The following is a 21,719-nucleotide window of genomic DNA, read 5'->3' as shown; positions in this document are numbered from 1 at the left end:
CCATGTAACAAAGCGTCCTCAATAACCGGGCCCTGTTCTCCTGAGATCGACATCTAGCCGCACAAAGGAAATCGCCCATTTGATAGGAGTGCCTGACGTAGCATTGCAATCTTACATTAAATTATGTAGCGGTTAGTAGTCAATATACGATACATGTACACAACGGAGCATAAAAGTCGCTGTCTACGTGGTAATTACATCCGCCATCGATCGTCGACATCGATCGGCTCTTCCGTCACGTAACGAGACGTTACGTAAGCAGCTTCGCGTGTGTCTTTCTTTTGGCACACAGAGAGTCTACCTATTTAAATCTATACGTTGTAACTATCGTTGTAATTATCTTCAGAAACTTGTATAAATGTATTCAATAATGATTAATCTTACGATAAGTGTCTGGGTTAATAGTATTAATTAACTATCACGGAATAGGTCAGATAAACGACTAGATTATCCTTCGCGAGATGCGAACTGTTTTTAACAAAAAAAAAATTCGACACATCAGACCTTTCATGTTCACGAATTTACATCTGCGGTATATTCTCGTTGAGCGATCCGTATCTTGCACGGCAGCGGCATTATAACGATAAGGAACCCATCTGTGAATCAGAGCGAACCGATCTACGTTACGTGATAACGATCGGCAAGCGTTCTGCCTCAACGTCATGGTCGAATGATCACAGAGAGTACTCGTGTTTACCTGTCACCGAATGACGATTTCAAAGAGAATTCAGTCCATTTTGTCAGACATTGAACGCGTTCCCGACCTTCGGCTATCTCTACCTCCGCACGTAAATTTTCACACGCATGTGAAGCTTGATAGCGACCGCGCCGCTTCCTTTTCGCAAAGCGCGCTATTTTCGTCGAAAAATACACAGTCGGGAAATTAAAAGCGGTTCGCGAGAATTTGACGTGCGCTTTCCCGTGCCAGGCCGGGAGATTTTATCCGTAAAAAAAAAAAAAAATACTGCAGAGATATACGACGTTACGTGCGATAAATGTGCTATATGCTTACAACATTTAACGATCGTTAAACTGTGTTTATCTACATGCGTATCCAAGATTCCGAGAGAAATTTTATGCGCCATCAGCTTTTTAGTGGTTATAAAAACTTTTTTAAATTGCAATATTGTACTTTGATGATTAATTCTTAACATTTTATTTCTCTATGCAACTTCGTTTCTATCATCTTCCTCATTTCATAATTTTTATATTACAATATAAATTAAAAACAATTCTTTACGCTCATATAACTTATAAGAAATTCATAAATAATAAATCCAAGTCAACAAATTGAACGAGCTACAATATAATCAGATGTGACAAAATAAAATTTATTTTTCACAATTATTAGGTGTTGGAATTAATTCGTAGCGTTTTTAATGAAAGAATGTTATTTATTTCACATGAGCATTAAAAAATACATTAATGAAAGTACTTCCCATCACTTGTAAAACGCTACGAATTAATTCCAACACCTAATATAATTTTTCGACGATACATTTCTCTATACTTAGTCCTCATCAGTCGCAGAAATATATATCATAATTTTTAGCATAAAATTTGCATTACCATCATAATATACAATTTTTAATGTCTCCTTATGTTGCTTTTTTTTTGCGCGTATACCATTTTTTTATGATCTAAATCCGCACAATAAACAAGGCATTTTTAATTTTGACAAAACTATTCTAAACAAATCTCTAACTGAAACATGATAATTCTAAAGCCTGCTTAGAAGAAAGAATTACCTACTGATCGAAAACTGCTTGTAAAGCGATATGTCTAAAAAATAAAGCTAGTTATTTCGATGCAAACATGAATTCGATATTTACTGTTAGAAATAGAGATTAAAAGAATCAAGAAAATTTAGAGTATGTATGTAAAAGATGAGCAAATGTCGCAGCAAATCGATAACACCTGTATTTGCAGATATAGGTTATTTTATGTATATTAATAACATTACTCCGCTCCAATTCCATTCGTTGATATACATTAATACGATAAATGTCACGCGGCTTTTATCGCGTTTTCTACAAAGTGCAAAAGTGGTGAAATTACGTTCATTCATCATTCGAGTAAAGTCGTATTGTCTCAACAATCCGGACAATAATCATGAAAACTCAAAGATAAAAATCTAAATGCGTTTTTAACCATTTATATCATTATTTTATCAATAAACGTGTTCGCGATATGACAGCGCGCGCGGTCGGAGTTAAATCAGTTTTCGCATTGTCGTGGGCACAATAAAAATGGTACTCTTGTCGAGATTTCGCGAGAACTGGCTTGCCGTGCGAATTGATATCACCGTGCGCTGTCCGGAAGCGCGAAAGTTTCATAAATCGTCTAAATGCGAGCAACTTTTATCAGTGCGAGCGCGCGCACTCGAGAACTCGGAAATGAGTCCAGTATCTAGAGACTCGCGAAATACGAGCATCGGGAGATCGCGGGAGCGACAGGAAATTGAAAAATTCTGCGTCCCCAGGGGAAACGCCAAGGCAACGAGGTACGTAACGAGATTTAGTCGTTCGACGAGTCCGAAGATGGAATCGCGCTTGAAACTCGGCTGACTGGACTCGTGTACTTTTTACTAATCTCCGGATTTTGTGTCTCGAATCAGATCGTCAAAAGTGCCGAGGTCAAAATGTTAATTATAAAACATTGACAAAGCTCGTTGATATGTACTCTCTAAATTTCTTAGAGTAACATCTCACTCGAAAAAATTTAGAGAGTACAATGTAAATCTGAAGTGCAGAAGAATGCCATTAGTATTCCATTCGACAAAATCAATATTTTCCGATGAAGCGAAAAAATGAATTTTTCCCTATTATATTAACTCTTAATATGATTGGGTCTTCGTGTCCTATTAATTTTCTTTGAAATACGTATAAGAATATTTGGCTAAATAATAGTCTCTATCTTTTCTATTTTTTTCTAATGCACTACTTTATAAGTGTTTTCTGGAAATATTAAATATATGTAAGAATCACTTATATACATGTAAGACTTAACTTTTGTATACTTATGAAAATGGTGAAAATTAACCCGACGATCTATCGTGTGCATATATATATATATATATATATTGCATATAATTAAATTCGTTATAAACAAAGTCGTAAGATTATTTTTATTACCACAATTATCTAATTTCTACGAAATCCTTGAAATGTTAGTACTTGACGAGAACAGTGGGCCCATTCAAGTTACATCTCGAAAGAAGAAAGGTTCTTTCAACGATATTGCTCGTTTCCGCGCTTCTAGTTCAACTCTTTCAATCCCGAAACTTGGTAATTACAGCCGGGCTTTTTTCGTGGTGACTTCGCCAAAGTGTTATAAACTCGGATAAAAATAATTCAACGGTTCACCGAGGTAATTAACGGATCAGAATCCTTGCGCAATAAAGATCCTACTGATCTTATGATTGACGACAGTTATTTTGTAATTAAAATTTCGTCGCTAGATGCTTATCAATAGAGAACGAGCCGTGTTATAAAATCCTTTGTGCCATGGCGGATAGCCATGACTCTTTTATCATAAATCCCACTTTTAGACTATCTATAATTTACGACCAAATTCAAGACAAAATTCTACTTATAATTTTATATGTCATGTATTCTAAATATATATTTATATTTAGAATATTAAAAGATTTTCGTCCAAAATACTGCATTATAAATTTCAGACATTAATACGTTGCCGTTTCCGTAAGAATTTATTTCAACAAATAAAGAGAAAGAGAACATATTACACAGTATTTGAAGCTCTGGAAAATAATTTAATAGATAATCGTGATAATAGCAGTTAAATTTTAATAAACTGCTACTTGTCTGTAAATAATCTGATAGATTTTTATTTATACGTACACAGTATAGAAAAATCTCAACGCGATTGAGAACCACTGACAACTCAATGAGGGCGTCATTATTCGAGCGAATGTGGCCCTTCGGAATTACCCTTCGGGAGATGGACCCTTTCCGGACTTATCCCCTCGCATCTTCCCCCTTTCTATACATTGTTCCTATAAGTGTGTGTTTGTATGTATGAGAGTGAGCGAGCGAGAGAGAGAGAGAGAGAGGAGGAGGAGGGGGGGAGAAGAGAGAAAGAATAGCGTAGATATTTACGATGTTGAGAATATAAGTTCTCCCAGAACATATCATATAAAAATAGCGAGAAGAGCTGTGAGTAAAAATAACAAAAATGAGTCGCAAACGGTCGCAAAAGAAGGACGATATAGATATAAAGGAAAAATCTAGACACAGTGATACTAAGTCTAGATTCTATTATAAAAAATTCTAGATAAAAAACTATCATAGTGAGTATAATAGTAGGTAATTAGCTATCGCTAATTAACTATTGCCATTCACGGCATCTTAACTTTCACTTCAGTAAAACTATTATTCAAATATTTTATTCACACGAAAATATCATCACAAAAATTGGTATTCATGAATTCCCGTTGCCAAATCACTCACGTGATTCGAACGTTCATTGTAAAACATAACAATGCAAACTATTTTAAAAAATAAACCGTAATTTTCGTAATTCAAAAATTTCATAAAAATGTAACGCTGTTATTGATAAATCGTTATATCGTTCTATGTAACTGGACTATCGATACTGTCACACTTTCATATCTACTATACATATTTCATAGTTTGAGAAAAAAAAACAAATAGCCGTGAAAAAAAAAATATCCAATTAACGATACAAAAGTTAATAAAATTGTGCATTACGTAACAAATAATATAACACTTTTTCAAAAGGCACATCTTCAAAATAAAAAAATAGAATATCAAAATTAGTCAACTATCTATTATATTCCTTTCTTTCTATTATGATTCTCTTTCACGATAATATAATATATAAAAAGATTCGTATTTTAGTATCTCTACAAAAAGATTTATACATATACTTGTTTAAATAATTTTGTAAGCAAAAACTAATGCAAAAAATATGGAGAGAGACTAAACTGACTATTTAATTATTATACCATATGAAATATTAAATTTTGCGAAATATTCACATAATCATTGTTTCAGTGAAATTATTTATTTATACGTCATAAAATGTTAACATCTAATAAAGTTCTTGTAAATACTTGGATATACATAAATCCCTTTAGATATGTAAATTACTTTCTAAAAAATGTATACTGCGTACATACACTGTTATCACATTTTATCAGTGTGAATAATAAAATGTAAGTAGCATATATGGGCGATAAAATTAGTACCGAAGGGGAAACTGAGGGAGATGATTTCTTACAAAGGCCTCCATGCTGTTAAGCTCATGATGGCGAATCCAGGCGAATAAATTATGAGATTGTTAAAACACAAGGCTGAAACTCGATGGTATATCGACCCGTATATACGGTCTGTACGTTATATCGTTTCACCAGCTGGATTATCGATTTTAATAGTTTCTCCTGAAGACATCACGTCTCTGGAAGCCACTGTTTAAAATTTTTTGACGAACGATAATTACAGATAATTACAAATAGAATTGCAGTTCACATTCCTGAGAAAGAAAACTTTAGCTCCTAAAATAACATTTCATCCAATATGATCAATAAAACATAACGTATATATTAGTATTAAATTTCTTATAATAGACAAGTAAGTAACTGTTAAGACTTAAAACTCTGGATAACTTTAAATTATCACTCTGCATTCTTTCATAAACTAAGAAGATAAGAGTTTCTTATTACAGTTTTTAAATTCTTTTATGATGAAAAGATTTCTCATTTTAAAAGTAAAGTAAGTTAACTGCACGTAGGAGATATATTAAATTTCAGTGCAGTTAAACTGTGGAACAGCGGTGATCTTTTTTATACAAAAAAAAAAACAATGATATCACCAAGCGTGTCAAGAAGAGGACTGAGAAAATTCAGTCGAGAAAGAATTCCGTTCCCCTGACGATTCCGATCTAATTTTGGACACGTATATGTACGAGTCCAGTGGTGGATGACAGAAGTGTATATTTCAGAAGAAACTAAATTCGATTCGCGGATAGATCCGGATTGACGGTGTCACGTTCGTCGAAGATCCCAATATGATGAGAAAATATTGGTCTCTCTTATGAAGAATTGATACACCACATTGGACAAATTGCACGGTATTCCTCGACGTAACTAGAAATAGAGAGTTCCTTTTTCGAGATCCCCACGTGATGCGACATCTTGCAAGAGAGAGAGACTACCTACTCTACACTCGCTCAGCAACGACCGACATTTCTGAAGTTTGATACCATCGCTTCCGCTGAACGATGGGTAAAACAATAAAATCCTACCGGTTCGTACGACGGAATCTAAATTACGTCGCGGCAACTACTTCGCGCTATTCACTTCTTGCTCTTCCAACGCGGCACTGATAGCATATCGAGATCCTACAACGCCGTGAAGCGTCGGAGGGAAGTTTCAATACCTCCGGTAGCATTCCACACAGAGAAATTTCAATATCTTCGTACGATTGTTCCAATCGGAGAAATTGAGTACGACATTTGAAAGAATAAGCTACTTCTGATAATAAAAAAAATGTTGCAATTATCATTTATGAATTCCAATGGAAAGTAATTATACGCTTTTTTTGTGTAAAAGTATAAATAACGCGTTGACACAATTTGAACAAAGTTTTTAATAAATTTCATATTATACAATAATATTAAACGCAAGGGTTTTAAAGAGCTCTTTTATAATACATATAATATATATATATATATCTTATTTAATAATTTTCCAGCAAATTCGTGACGATTCCTGCAAAAAAAATGTCATACCTTTTTACAATGTCAGGAGAAAATCCCAGGAGAAACAAGATTCTACTTGAGCGGCCCCCTATAAAAAATTTCGATTAAAGGGTTCCGCCCTTGAGCGCCTCGGAACCCTTTCGACGTCATTTCGCCGCGGGCAAGGCGACGGTACTCGGCGTATTTTCTAGGCGAACGATAAATGGTACGTGCCAAGAGCCGACGAGCTGGGATCGGGCTCGTTTTCGCAGGACCGTTAGTAGACGCCTCCGGAACGAGGGGATCACGGACGGATTTTGGCGCGGTGCCATCCCCGGCACAAAGGCCCACGCTCGAGAGATCGCAGCCGACCGTAGGGGGGAAGGGGGAGAGGGGGAGGGGAGGGGGGGGGGTTACGAAGGCCTGGGCCTCCGACCAGTGCTGCTGTCGGTCGATTCGTACTAACCTACCGTCGTATCACGACCCTCACCTCCAAAAATTTTCAAGCCTCACCGGTCCAGATCGCGTTTCTTTCGTGAGCGAATAATATTATGATCCCTCTCGAGATTCACCAGGTCACCCATGTATACCTACATTCGATTATTTAAATATATATATATATATACGTGTGTGTGCATGGTATTATATATATTTCTAAATAATCGACGTATACGTACAAAATTATATTCGAAAATGTTATAAAAAATTATAAACAAAGATTTGCAAGCAGGTTGCATTTATTGTTATTTATAGTATATTGTGAGATATCAAAGGAGGAATGGTAATTCAATCCCCTGATTTAAATAACATTTTTATTATTTTTAATTGCCAATGTATAAATCAATCTATTTTTATGACTGAATTGCTTAGTTTTAAAGTAAAAGCGTTCATATTAAAGTATGTGCTTAATAAATAATAACTTAAATTTCTTGAATTAGAATATTTAACTTCATTGTTTTAGTTAAATTTACGACGACTATGAAAGTAATATAATAAAAAAAATAACTCGAATTGAGTATAATTTGATATCATGAATTTAACAGTAGGAATATTTTAAAGAGATAGTCATTAATTGGACAAATAGAAGTTCGTATTCTCTCAGAAGGAAGAACTTTCGAATATTTATTGTAACAGCTGATATTATCAAATATTATCATTTAATAAATATTCGAAAATTCTATCTTCTGAAAAAATTCTGAAAGAATCCTTTCAACGTACTAATGATTGTTGAACTCTTTTAAATATTCCTGCTGTACTAGAAGTAATAATAAATGCATTCTACTCGTAGATCTTTGAATGTTTATACAACTTTTTAATCAAGCATTTCCAGACATAAGTTTGAACTTTTTCACCTATCGACCTCATTAACATATTATATAAGTTTAGTCTCAATATTTGTGAACATCTGTGTGTGTCTGTATGTGTGTAAAATGACTGTTATAAGAAGATCTACAGCATATGTACTGTTCGACGTGAAAGATAATCTTAAGATACGTACGTCGGAAAGAAGCATCTACTGTTCTAACAAATAGAGCCTATTTGCAGTAAATTTACTCGTAACGATCATGATAGCTAATCTTATCTCTTAGCTTCTATGTTTGGAATTTCTGCTACAAACCATTCACGTGACACTCTCCCGTTATCGATGTAAGAATTACATTTCGTTTACAAATCTCGTCACTTCTGAAGTAGCACAAAATATCAGTGACATTTTTATAGCGAGGCAAATACATTCCTATTTGTGCGCAAGTAATATATAGCTTTGTATATAACAATCGACGCGGGTGTAAAATGCACGATGGATGAGACGTAAAATCAGTCGGCAGTTTACAGAGTCAAGACATAAGAGCCGAACTTCCTGCTACCGTAATTTACAAACTGTCCGACCGACCACCATGTGTATGAAATGAATGTCTGCATGGTGCGTCTCTTTCGTGAAATGTATATGAAACTTTAGAAAACGTATTTTCTAGCAAAATTACACTTGTTTTCTTGGTAAACATTTAAGAACATTCAAATAAAGCATGATCTCTCTTTATGTTATAGGCATGTGTCCCGATAATAAATTCCAACATTAAATCTTTCTAAAAGGAAAAGTTTTTTTAAAAAATATTTACCGCGATATTACAAGATTTTACTAGTCGCTTGTATTTCTGGGTCATAAATCATGTATATCGTTTGAATTCCAATTTTAGAAGGAGCTTTATATAATAATTTACTGAATTATATAATAATTTATTAATAAATATTTCGAATATTTCGAAATGAGAATATCATTTTAACTTTTGATTATAATAAATAATAATATGAAGACATCACACATATGTGACGCACAATAATATGAGCATACGAATATTATCGTTAGAATGTTTACACTCTAATAATTTTTACAATATTCCGTTATTTTAAATTATTTAATCAAAATAACGGAATATTATCGAAAAGAATTAAAACGTTATAACGTTAATACACAAAAATAATCGGAGGAGATATAAATAGAATAAATCTTTTGAAGACCAAATATCCGGCATTAAAAGATTTATTATTTAAATTTTGCACACGCAAATTCATATGTTTGGAGTGCAATCCGCTATTCGTTGGCGCGATCTTTTAACGCGCAATTAGCTTAATCGACGCGTGGCTCTGAAAAACAAGCGCACGATTCGAGTTTTTATCATTCGCAGGCGTCATCGACACGGTGGGCAATTGCGTATAGACTCGCCATCGAGTGTGAGAACGCAGAAACAACGAGAGAACGACGACGACGATGACGACTACTACGACGACGACGACGACGACGACGATGCAAGTGAATGCGGGAAGAATACGCGAAGCGTATCGTACAGCACGTCGACGGAGCCGCAACGCCAGGGATTAATGCGACGAGTTGCGACGCGTGTTATGACGTCACTTCCGGCCAATCAAAAATCATCAACGCTGCGGATCGCCAGCGCGGTTAAAGCCGCCGTTCACACGCGACTCTTTGTACGCGACAACGTCGGCGAGCAACGACGTGGCTTGTCGGAATCTCGCGTTTAATTGAAGATAATTCCGCAGCACGACCTCAGTCAAAGATAGAGATCGCGGCAATGTTCGAGAAATAAAAGACGCACAAATTCATCTCATTAATAATGCTGATTTCTCTTTAACTTTGAAAGACAATAATTTTTGGACATAACTTTGGTTTTTTAAAAATAGAAAAAAAAAATCGCTACGCCAAAAAAAAGTAAAAACAAATTAAATATTCATCTGTGTTTGTAAATAAAATTAAAATTAAGTAATATCAAAATGTGAAATTAATATCGGGATAGATGAGAAAATATATTAATTATCTGTACGTAATTAAGATCCGCTTTTAAATACAGCACTGGCAGAGAGGAGATGATGAGACTGAATTCTGGATGAAGAGAAAATGGATCACGTTCAAGTTTTCCGCCGCATAAGAGGAATGACGGAGTGGCCTCATTGAAAGGCTACAGGGCTAGTCTGAGTTTATGACAGTGTCGTTACACTCAATTAGCTTCACTGATGGCCTTGAGAAGCTACCCGTATGCGCGTTACCCGAACCACGGTCCGGCTAACTGAAAGATGAGCGAGCGCGTCCAATACTTCAGTGTTAGGCTGGTTTAGTAGCCTTTTATAGTTAACCGGTATCATATTCAATGTGGTGAAATAACAGAAAGCGCAGTAGATGATAAACAATTATGTTTTAACCGTGCGTTAATACGCACGATGGATTATTCGTGCCTCGAATTAATTTTTTCGCCACTACCTAATCATCCTCTCTTTCGCTATTTAATCATAATATTTCGTTACTCATTTCGTAACATTAAAATACGAGTTAAAATACTCGTATGTTTTAAATTTATATGTTTTAATATTTCTATTTTGTTATAAAAAAAAAAAGAACGACGATGTCTATCAATTAAATCGAATAATTTCCTTGACTCTGTCCTATATACACTCGATGTGAAAAGCAGACTCGTTCGAGAGGTACGTTCATTCTGCAAAAACTCAACTGAAAGTTACAGACGAGTTTCTCGTAGATAGAGTCCAGTCTGTACATCACGCGGCGGCAGACGTGTACAAATTAGACCTATTTGTTTCTGGGAAAGATGGAAGTGGATCAGCTAGTCTAGAAAAACAGTAGGAAGAGATGCAGTCGAGATATGGGTTATAGGTATCTGCTACATCAGACGTCTAAAAAAGTAAAGCGATTAAAACAAACTATAGAGATTATGTCATCATGTTCGCTCATAAATAGAGATAATTATGCATTCATTCAGTCTACGGTAATACAATTCGTCATTCATAAAGAATGTTTTCTCGGTAGGAAATATTTGCACGGCGAAACGTTATGTATTTAATCTATTTATGCTTTTATATTGTAACATGTATCAGATGTTTCGCATTTACATACGTATTACAGAGGAGAAAGCAATGTAGCGACGCGAGGCAGAATAGAAATATGAAATAACGAGTTTTTGTCAGTAGTTAAAAATTTGTAGATATTGTATATCGTAAGAGAGATCTATTTGTATTTTTGAACAATAGAATTCGAAATATAATGAAAATTAAATACTTAATATTGTGAATAAGAAATATAATAGCTATCTCACATTTCTTTTTTCTTTATACAAATATACATTAATAACTACGCAATACAAATATCCATTAATAACGCAAAGAAGCTTTGTTTATAAATTTCTGTGATAATTCAAGCTCAGACTAGTCAGTTTTTGACACTATCTAACAGACCGCTTTGCTTTGCTGTTTAGTCGAATGAAACGGAAGCTGTGAGACTAAAGTTTCATCCATTTGCATGCGGTCAACAATAGACGCGACAAAGTGGAAAGGACTTGCGGTTATAGAAGGGATAATGGACTCCTTGTACAATCCGTGAACTTCAAATGATCCTATTTTACTCACAATAAATGCAGAACGGCGAATTTAGGTAACATATACATATAATTACACTGTGCAATATGATACTAATTTTTAAGATATTAAAATCTTATTTTATCTAAACACTGACTATGCCATAAAACTTGCATAAAACGATGAAATATTAAAAATCACTCATGTATTTCTCTATGAAAACATTTAATATCCATATCATAATATAATAGATTTTATTATAGTATTTAATTAAACGTATTTTAAATTTTTCAAGAGAAATGGAAAATTTATTTTCCTGAAAACTACTTACTTCAAAAATTCTACAAAAAATTACTGTAATAATTAAAGATGTGAGCAATCAGTTTCTGTAAGAAATTTTAATTAAGTAATTTTAATTTAAAAAAAATGTTAAAGTTAATTCTCTTTCAACTAATAACGTTTCGCTGCGGCACACCTCATTTGTATTAATTAGCAAATGCAGAAAAATGCGCGATGACAATCACAGTAATTGTCCTACTTGTCGAATCTAAAAATGGCTCTTCTAGTCTCTTCTAGTTGCTCTTCGGTATTTACGCGTCGCGTAACTTCTTCAGGCAACAATTTGAATAATTCATCGATGAAGCTTCCGATCGTCTCGAAGAAACCTTGCACACTTATCTTAATAAGACAAGCTTATGGCATGCACGTGGCGTATCGAGACGCATACGAGGAGAAAAGAGCGATTTTCTCTATCAGCTGTAGAAATTAGGAGTTTTCATAGCGATAAAATTTTCTTTAAATAGCTGTCTCGCATGATTTTTAATTTACACTTGGGACTTAGATGAAACGAGATGACAACCTCTGTCCTCTACCACGACCCATGATTTTATCTTTGCCAGAATGAATCAGCTGCAACAAACCTCACCTAGTAATTTACTTGGCTGACTAGATATATTTAAAAAAATTTGTATCAAACCACACATCAATCTGTTCAATCGATTTCCTTCGTAAAAAAAATAATTTGGAAATACACATAGGACGATTATTGGAAATTGACTTTATACAGTTGTATATTAAACCATTTGTTCTTTCCCCTTTAATCAATGAAGTATAATAATTAAATCAAAAATACAACGAGACATTGAACTGCTACAGTCGAGTTTCCATTAATTTCGTAAAATTTCCATTAATTCGTTCCAACAAACAAATTATTTAACGTACAATTATTTACCTACCGAATGCTATTAAATGGTTCTTGGGAAATAACAGAAGTAACAGTTTTATAAACGAACCCAAGTTGCCCTGTCGTTCGAAATTGTCACGCCAAATATTTGATACGCGCTGCCATAAGCAGCCTGGGTCGTCTGAAAACAATCGTCCGGCCAAGGGTGGACGAGAGAAAGTTCGAAATTGGTACACGTCGCCGCCAGATGTTACACAGTAACGTCAACGAGGGGAACGCAAAAACGAATCAACGCGTCCCCGCGCTCTTCGTGAGATGGTCTTTGGAAAGACAAACGCGCACAGCTGCCGATTTCGGCCCGAGGTTTAAGCTACGGGCCACATGTTCCCATAGTCGTGTATGGGGGTCAGATTAAAGTTTCGCTCGCACGACCGAACTTCGATCGATTCGTCAATCTAACGCGCAAACGCTAAAGTTAATTCTCTTCCAACCGTGGAAAATCGCTCTTGCATAATTGGATTCAAAAAGCAATCTCGAGCAACATCATCTTGATCATGTACGAGCAACGGATGAAGAAATTGTTTAGTTGTTCCCACGCGGCTGTATATTTTATTCCGATAAAGTTGACGTAATAACTCTCTGATGAAGAAATATTGTATTAACATATATTTTTACTCATATTTTTACTCCTTCTGTTCTGAGTCTTTTTTTGGTTCAATCCAAATTTTTTTTATCGTTCTAGGCTTTGAAAAAAAATGTGGAAAAATTCTGAATTACCTCTCGACATCTCTCTATTACATTGCCAAATAATTTTTTAACTCAAACGTTAAAACCTTTAAATTGAAATTTGAAAAAAAAATAAGAAAGAAATTTGAGAGTGAAATTTCGCTTGTGCCGAAAAAGATCGAAATTGCAGACGGAGGATTAAATTGTATCACGATAACTGAATTTCAAAATCAATCGTAGAATTATCAGCTTTAGAGAAGTACTCTGCTTCATCTATCTGGATTGTCAGAATGCAGCCTTAATATTGTACTTATTACACAGCTGTGCGAAAAACTGAGTGAACGGAGCGTAAAAGAGTGAGAGCAAGTTGACACTAAAACGATAACCTTAATTATCATTATCTCAATGACCTACGAGCGGAATATCGCGCGTGTTCAAGAATTGTTTGGTCATTCGGTCCGTTCCCTCGTCATAGTTCACTCGGGGAACTCAATTTGGCGAACTTCCAAAGCCGTCGAACGATCAGATCTGCTTGAGAAACAAGCGGAGACTTGTCCGTCCTCCAGTAGTACAGCAGGTTCGTGCCTCATCGAGGCGCGAGCTATTTTCAACTCATCCTGGAGGACTGTCCGTGAAAGTCGTTCCAGCGAAAAATATATTTTTCCCCGAAGTCGTTTATCGTCTTTCCACTCCGATTATTTGCGACGCCGCGCGCCGAGCCGTAGACCGAGTCGTCGAAAGGTCGAGAAAGAAATACGTTTGCACGTTTCTCGAATAAATTTCTCTCTTGCACTCGATGTACTTTTATTCCGGAATCCGCTGAGTTTTCGAACTGACGTCAGTGTGTTCCGTATCTTAGATATTTTCTTTCTCCGTGTTAGGAGAACGTCAAGCGTAATCATCTCGGATAACATCATTTTTTTCATGATAGAAATGATGGTCCGAAAAAATTGAAAGTAATACATTAAAATCGAACGTATCTAAAGTACAGATTCAATTCAGTTATTTTTCAATTTATTCTTCCAATAGATTAGAGTAAAAAAATGAAAAGTGTTTTATAAATTGTTTTTTAATTGTCGGCTAAAACAAATGCATTCGTGATTTAGATACGACAAGGAGAGCTGTAGCACTGAATATTCTTTGGCTTTTAGCCATAACTTTCTTATCACTCTGACACATTAATATGCGGCCGATTAATTTCCAATTTCGGCTGCATTCACATATTATGCGCATATTAAATTGAATTAAATTAAATATAACAGTCAAACAAAAGTTAGCGCAAGTGTGAAATCGCGCAGAAAAATTTTAATAATTTTATTTTTAATGAAGTCTAGACGTCAGTCAAACAATTAATCCATCCGTGTAGAAAAATATTCTCTTCTTCGTTCTATCTTTATTTAACGCACGGAGGCACGGAGCCTCTGAATATTACTTGAAATACTGTGGCAAGAGCTGCTCTTTGTCGGCCGTAAAATTTGTATCTCTTAAAAATTAAAATTAAGCTATTAGGTGTTGGAATTAATTCGTAGCGTTTTTTAATGAAAGAATGTTATTTATTTCACATGAGCATTAAAAAATACATTAATGAAAGTACTTCCCATCACTTGTAAAACGCTACGAATTAATTCCAACACCTAATATTATTCCGTTCATTTAAATGAAAATGTTGAGAGAACGTTAAACGTACGAAGACATCAAAATAATATAAGGGCATTTATTTCCGGACGATTCACGCTGTAACACTCACGTCTCGATTGTGTCGAAAATCTACCTTTTCAATCATTGTCAGAAACACAATTTAAACGCGGGCAGACGCGTTTCCTCCAACCCGCCATTGTCAGACGGACAAAATCGACTGGAAGAATCGAATAGGACGAAGGACGTGGCTCTTCTATATACATTGCACTTCGATTTCCCTCGTTCCTTCCTTCTTTCCCTCCTATTTATCTCCCTCTATCGCCGATGCCCTTCCTCCTTTCTCGCGAGATCTCGACCGACTGGTTTCGCAGACCCGCACTGTGGCAGATGCGGTTCTGCGTCGTAAGAAATACGGAGTCGTCGGTTTCTGGCCCGCAGAAAAAAAAAAGGAAAACGAAGAAATAAAAAGGAGTACACGAAGTACCGTATAAGTGACCGAGCGACGTTCTTTCTCGATGCAACGGTAACGTGCAGGTTTCTTTCCGTTCGCTGACAGGTTCTTTCGTTGGAAAGCTAGTCGCATATTTTACGTTATTCTTAACCATTTGTGCACCTACACTCTGACGTAAATATCGTGCTCGATTCCACGGTTCATATTTTATATAATACGACAGATTGAAAAATCGTGGTCTTTACTATACAGAGTTACTGTTCGAGAAACGAATTTCTGACCCAGTTGATTTTCTCGTTAATTTGTAGTAAAAATTGTATTTTACAAGCTACAGAAAAGTACTGTACAAAAGTACTAATTACTATTTAGTAATAATTACTATTTTCAAGTATTTCAAAAGTTTATATAAATCTATGATAAATTCATCACAAGCATCAAATTTATTCAAAATATTCTAAATCCTAATAAGTGTGTGTGTTTAATACTTCGAGATTATTAAATTAAAACAAATTGATTTGCTTATTATATAAAGTTGATTCTTTTATCAATTTTGTAATATTCTTTTGAAAAAAATTAATTTTTATTTTGAGTACATAATAATGAATTTTTCTAAAATTTGTAATTAGTATATTTTAAAATTATTATCAAGAAAATATTCTTGGTTAAAAGTTACCTGTTATTTAAAAGAAAGGAAATAAATTGAATAATCACTTTTCTTAGCAATAAAATAATTTTTTCTGTATATGGTTAATCACTATACTAATGATTTTGTAGCAACTTTCAAGTCCGATTTTTCATTTGCTAGTTAAATTGTGGTTAGGCTTAACTTGATAATATAAAAATTTAATTTTTCTAATTTATCACTAATAATTTTGTAATAATAACTTTAAAAGTTACTTACTATTAATTTAGTCATTAATAATAGCTAGAAAAACACAACTGCTTTATTAAATTAAGCATAACTACAAGTTAATCAAAAGATGAAAAATCAAGCCTTAAAATCACCAAAAGTCTACAAAAATATCAGTATAATAATTAATCACAGAAAAACAATGTTTATGTTATCATCACAGACAAGGCAATTAAGCCTTGTTTAAACACAAGTTAATCAGAAAATAAAAAAGCCAGATCTATGACTGTCATATCTTTGACTGTTATGTCATGTCACGTGCATATATAAACATGTTTACATTTTCTTAGAATTAAATTTACATAATATGAATGGAATATTTTAAAAAATGGAACCTGTATTTATAACTGTTCGTGAAGTACAAAAAATAAATCTCTAGATTACTAAACCGGAATAAGACGCTTAGCAATCGCATTTAACTGGACTTACAGAAATTTATGGTTACACGTGGAACCCCGTAATGCCGAGAAAGGTCTGGGTTTATCAGTACCAAGGCTTCGTCTCGTAAAGCGATAAAAGAATGACTTATTTTTGTCCAGTTCTCTTCTGGCAGAACGGAATGGAAGGAAAATGCGCGAAGTTAAAAAGAAAATGGGAAAATAAGAGAGAGAGAGAGAGAGAGAGAGAGCTCGTTTCCGGATCTGTCTCACAGCTTTCCTTCGTTTTAAACGTGACGCGAGTTACGTGCGTTTCGCGCCGTTGCAGGAAATACCCTGCAGCGCAAAATAAAAGAAGGATTATCTCATGGATGCGACATAACATGATGTGCATTCTAGGAGCTTGCACTTCGATCGTGTGCATGTGTCAATGTTTGGGAATCTGATTAATGTTCAATGCTATGCGTGGAATATTCTGCTACAATGCATGAAATTTAACAAAATTCTAATAAAATTAACATTAACAATTTAAAAATAAATTCAATCTTGTTAGAGATTCTGTTATTCTTATATTACTACATTAAGCAACAATACAGAAATAGTCAAACAAATCGTTCGATTGCAAAAGTTACGAAAGAGAAACCTAATCATTAGTTTAATCATAAGATATTGAAATGTTCTTTATCACGAAAAGAAAACCTTTGGATCATCGATAACAAAACTTCGCATTGCGCGCAATTACAGTTGTCACCTAATTAATTTTCTAGAACATATTATGTTATACACCATCTTTCTTAGTATTCTATCTAATTTATTTCTCGGGTAATAACATTAAATAACTACTAATAAAATCTCACGTTACAATAAATGACTGTAACATCTAATATTATTCTATAACAATTTGATAAATTTTAAAATAAAGAAGCACTACGTTTGCTACAACTTATTTTTGCGTAACATAATCATTTAAAGTGTCCTTAAAGGCGCGTCAGGCTTTTGAAGATTAAAATCCCATATTAATTTGCAAATGAATTTGACAAATGCATATCAATAAAGCATAGTATAAAAGAAAAAATAATTTCTTTCGCTTTCTTGAAAGAGAATATTCCACGATACAAATATCAAATTAACAAAAAATTTTAAAAAATCCATGCAATCCTTGAACGCAATAAAATTTCAGGTATTATCATGAACATAACATATCATAAACATAACATATTCGTTGAATCGTGCAGGAATTTCTGGGCCGACTTTACCGACACGCAATATCCCACGTTTTCTCACAACCCAACCCGAAAGGGGTTGCTCTGATGAACAGGTTTCTTCGTGAAGAACGACTTAATTCTAGGGTTATGGCATTACCTGGGATACCGTGCAAGGATCACAGCTCAGATTTCGCGTAAAGGTTTGGCAATAAACAGAATTTAAAAATGAATTAAAAAGTTATTTAAATTTCTAACAACTACAATATTTTTACGAAAGTTTAAAAGAAAACTATTAAAAATGTTACTTCGAATTGCAACGCATAATATGTTAATTTTTCCCAAGAAAAGCTATATATTATCAAATGCCACAAACATAACTCATAATAAAAAAAAAAATGAAGAAGTGATATTTTCAGAAATTTACATAGCATACATCGTCGTATCATATCATTTTAATAAATTCTCAGAAGTATGTAGCGCTTCTAGTAAAGAACTAGTCGGGGCAATAATACAGTTTATCGCAATAATGCGCGCTTATGCAATTTCTAATTAAACTGAGAGAGTTAAATTGCACGTAGTGGTACATAATGCGGTAGAAGTGAAAAATTACGGATCTAAGCATAGAGCAGGCTGTAACCGCGACGGATTGGATAATGAATCTCACGTGAGATCGTGAACTGGTACGACGAGAACGTCGAGGTAATGACAATAGATGATAATGACAACGGCAGCCCAAGGAATGTGGATGGCACCGTTATCTCGAAACGACGTTATTGTTCCATTACCGCCACTTGAATACAAATCGGTCTTAATCGGCACACATAGGGCATCGCTATTATTGTAAAAATAAGTTAGTACGGAAAATTGGGAATGAGATAGGTAAGATACAATAGCGATGTACGTAATTAAAATGAATCCCAAAATAAACATGGTACCACCGTATATTATATTTCTGATAAAAAATAATATTTCAAATTATGAAAAATAATTTTTAATAGTTATTCAAATTAATTATCTAAATTAATTATTTAAAAAATAGCAAATGTAAAAGTCCCATTAACCATAATTTAATTAGTTGATAATTTATCATTTTAATATCATGTTTAATATATTATTTTACTATTTATATGTGTAATAATGTTACTTAATATTGTTATTGTAAATTGCATTTCTCCTCTATAATAAAAATATGTTAATTATGATATCAAAATAACATTATCATTTTGATTGTTTGACGTAAAGTCAAAATAACTAGCTTATATTTCGCACATATGATGTATTTTATCTTGTATAATGAGGTCAATCAAGCTCATATGCATACAACGCATCCTGTTAATAAACGATCAATAAATTAGATTTGGTTAGTATAAACACCCGACAGGCTTGTTGAAGTAATATTCAGCAAATTCAATGAAATATTCATATATCTAAGATAACGAGATTATTGAATAATCTCACGGCGACGTTTATTAAATCCAATTGTGATTCAGCTTCCAACTAGCAGATACATGCTATAATAATTATGCTCTATCAATTCTGCAACTATTGAATTATAACATTGGTTGATTCTGCAAGAATATTACGAAACGCCCATATGTTCGTATGAACATATTTATTTATCTGGCAAATCAACCTCAGGTTGATTAAAACTAACCAAAAAACAAAATTAATTTATTCTGAGATTGTACTACGGCGAAAAATATTATGTTGAATGTATTCTGTAACAACGATGTAAAATAATTCGTTAAAAATCATTTGTTTCTCCCTTTATCACGATTTTGCTGAAGAATCTAAAAATTTTGCTGCAGATATAAGTCTAAAAATAATTTTGTTGAATCAAAATAATTAAGTACGTAGAAACATTAAGAATAATGTTACGAAAAGTTTTAATATTCTAGTTTAAAGATCCTATAGAATTACTTTAATGGTCTAAAAAAATTATCCGTATTTAACTAAATTTTTAGATATTTCAACAAAATCGTTCTTTTCGTGCAGAATTGATTTGCAACAAAATAAAGTTAAGGAATGTTACTGGATTAGTGAAAATTCCTTCTTAATGATATTACATAACTAATATAATGATATTACATAACTAAATACGAGATAAGCAGAGAGGCGTTAACGTGGAATCGTCAGATGCAGAAATTCCGTCAGTGAATAATTGACATTCCTATTATGGATAATAGAGCGAATCTTTGTGCGCAACACGGAAGGGGCTTCTATTTGATATTAAACGAACCATAGCGCAAACTTCAATATCACGGTCTTATGATCGCGCGACACGATGGTACCGCGTTAGCGTGTACAAGATACACCCTTTAATCACGTACGAGCGCATGTCACCTGTGAAATTATTTATTAACTCCGCTCTAAATATTCAATCGGGCCCAGATTATAGTCGGAGACTGCACGTGACATCAGCGATGGAGGGGAAAGTATTTTCGAATCTGGATTCATAAACTCAACCATCGTGTTTCAGGCTCGAATCGTTAATGGGGTCGAGTTATATTGAAAAAGTACTAGAATATAGACGATGCGTTCATTATGAAAAATGTGTTTAAAGATTTAATCTTGACCTTTCGCAAATAGTTCGTACACGTCTCCGCAACTTTTATTCTTACTCTCGATCCACTTGTCCGTATTGTCGCCTCTTTCGTCTTATTCGGTTGATTTTAATTTTTAATTGCTATTATTCTATGTAAAATGACCCAGTTCTTAATAAAATTTCACACTGAAAATAGATTGTAACAACTTACGTGAGCTGAATAAATTGATACTACTTGCTTTTACAATTTTTTCGATTCCTCGTATATTCTCCTATTATTATCAATGCAATCTTTGTCATGGACTTTTATAGCTTTACTTTTGTAATTCCATTTTTAATAAAATAATTAGATAAAAAAACCTATCAAAAAAAAGAATCAAACGCAGTTCTTGATGTATGATCATATTATTAATCACAATTTATTCAAGAATAATAATTTTGTCACGCATCAAAAATCGCGTTTGATCGGCACTTCTAATTAATTATTTTTTTTTTAATTCAAAAGCTCTTCATATCTTTGTCTTCTTTTAATATCGTTTCAACACTTTCTATTCTGTACCGAAGCTATATTTAGTTATATATTCTTCGAACGTATAAGCGAGATATCATTGCAACATATATCAAATCGGAACAATCGCACCAATTAAGGTAGAATATTGCACAATTGCAGGCGATGTGAAATTTAGAGCAATTCTGAATTTTGTTGCGTAAGCTTTTACTTCCCGGACAAAGTCCATGAGAACGATTGCGAATAGAAGAAAACCGTGTGAGAGAATCGTGCACATGGACGTGTCAAGAGAGAGATGGCGTAGGTGCGCGCACAATTGACATTCCCATTACCGGATGATACAGGGAAGGCTTTGTGCGGCACGGCGGTAGTTTCCGTTTGATATCACGGCGCAAGCACCCGCGAAATTCGCATGCCATTCCTACAAACGCGAACGAAAAGACGCATCGCGTTAAACCGGCGGCTACGAATTTGCGGTGCGCTCGCTCTGATCTTGAATTTCCATCCTAAATCGCACTACATTTCCCACTACGTACGATTTCTACTAACTGCATGAAAACGTAACAAACAGTTAA

General features: G+C 34.1%; 1 protein-coding gene across 13 annotated transcripts in view; it reads right to left on the bottom strand.

Moving 5' to 3' along the window:
• Window positions 1–21,719, bottom strand: part of LOC105150229 (RNA-binding Fox protein 1) — a 298,467-nt gene that overhangs the window by 117,086 nt on the left and 159,662 nt on the right. The gene's annotated exons all lie outside the window — the stretch shown is intronic.

This window comes from Acromyrmex echinatior, chromosome 8 (genome assembly GCF_024713525.1).
Source record: "Acromyrmex echinatior isolate Ae372 chromosome 8, ASM2471352v2, whole genome shotgun sequence".
NCBI lineage: Eukaryota > Metazoa > Arthropoda > Insecta > Hymenoptera > Formicidae > Acromyrmex > Acromyrmex echinatior.
Note: the sequence above shows the minus strand (reverse complement) of the source record. Positions and strands in the feature narration are given on the sequence as shown.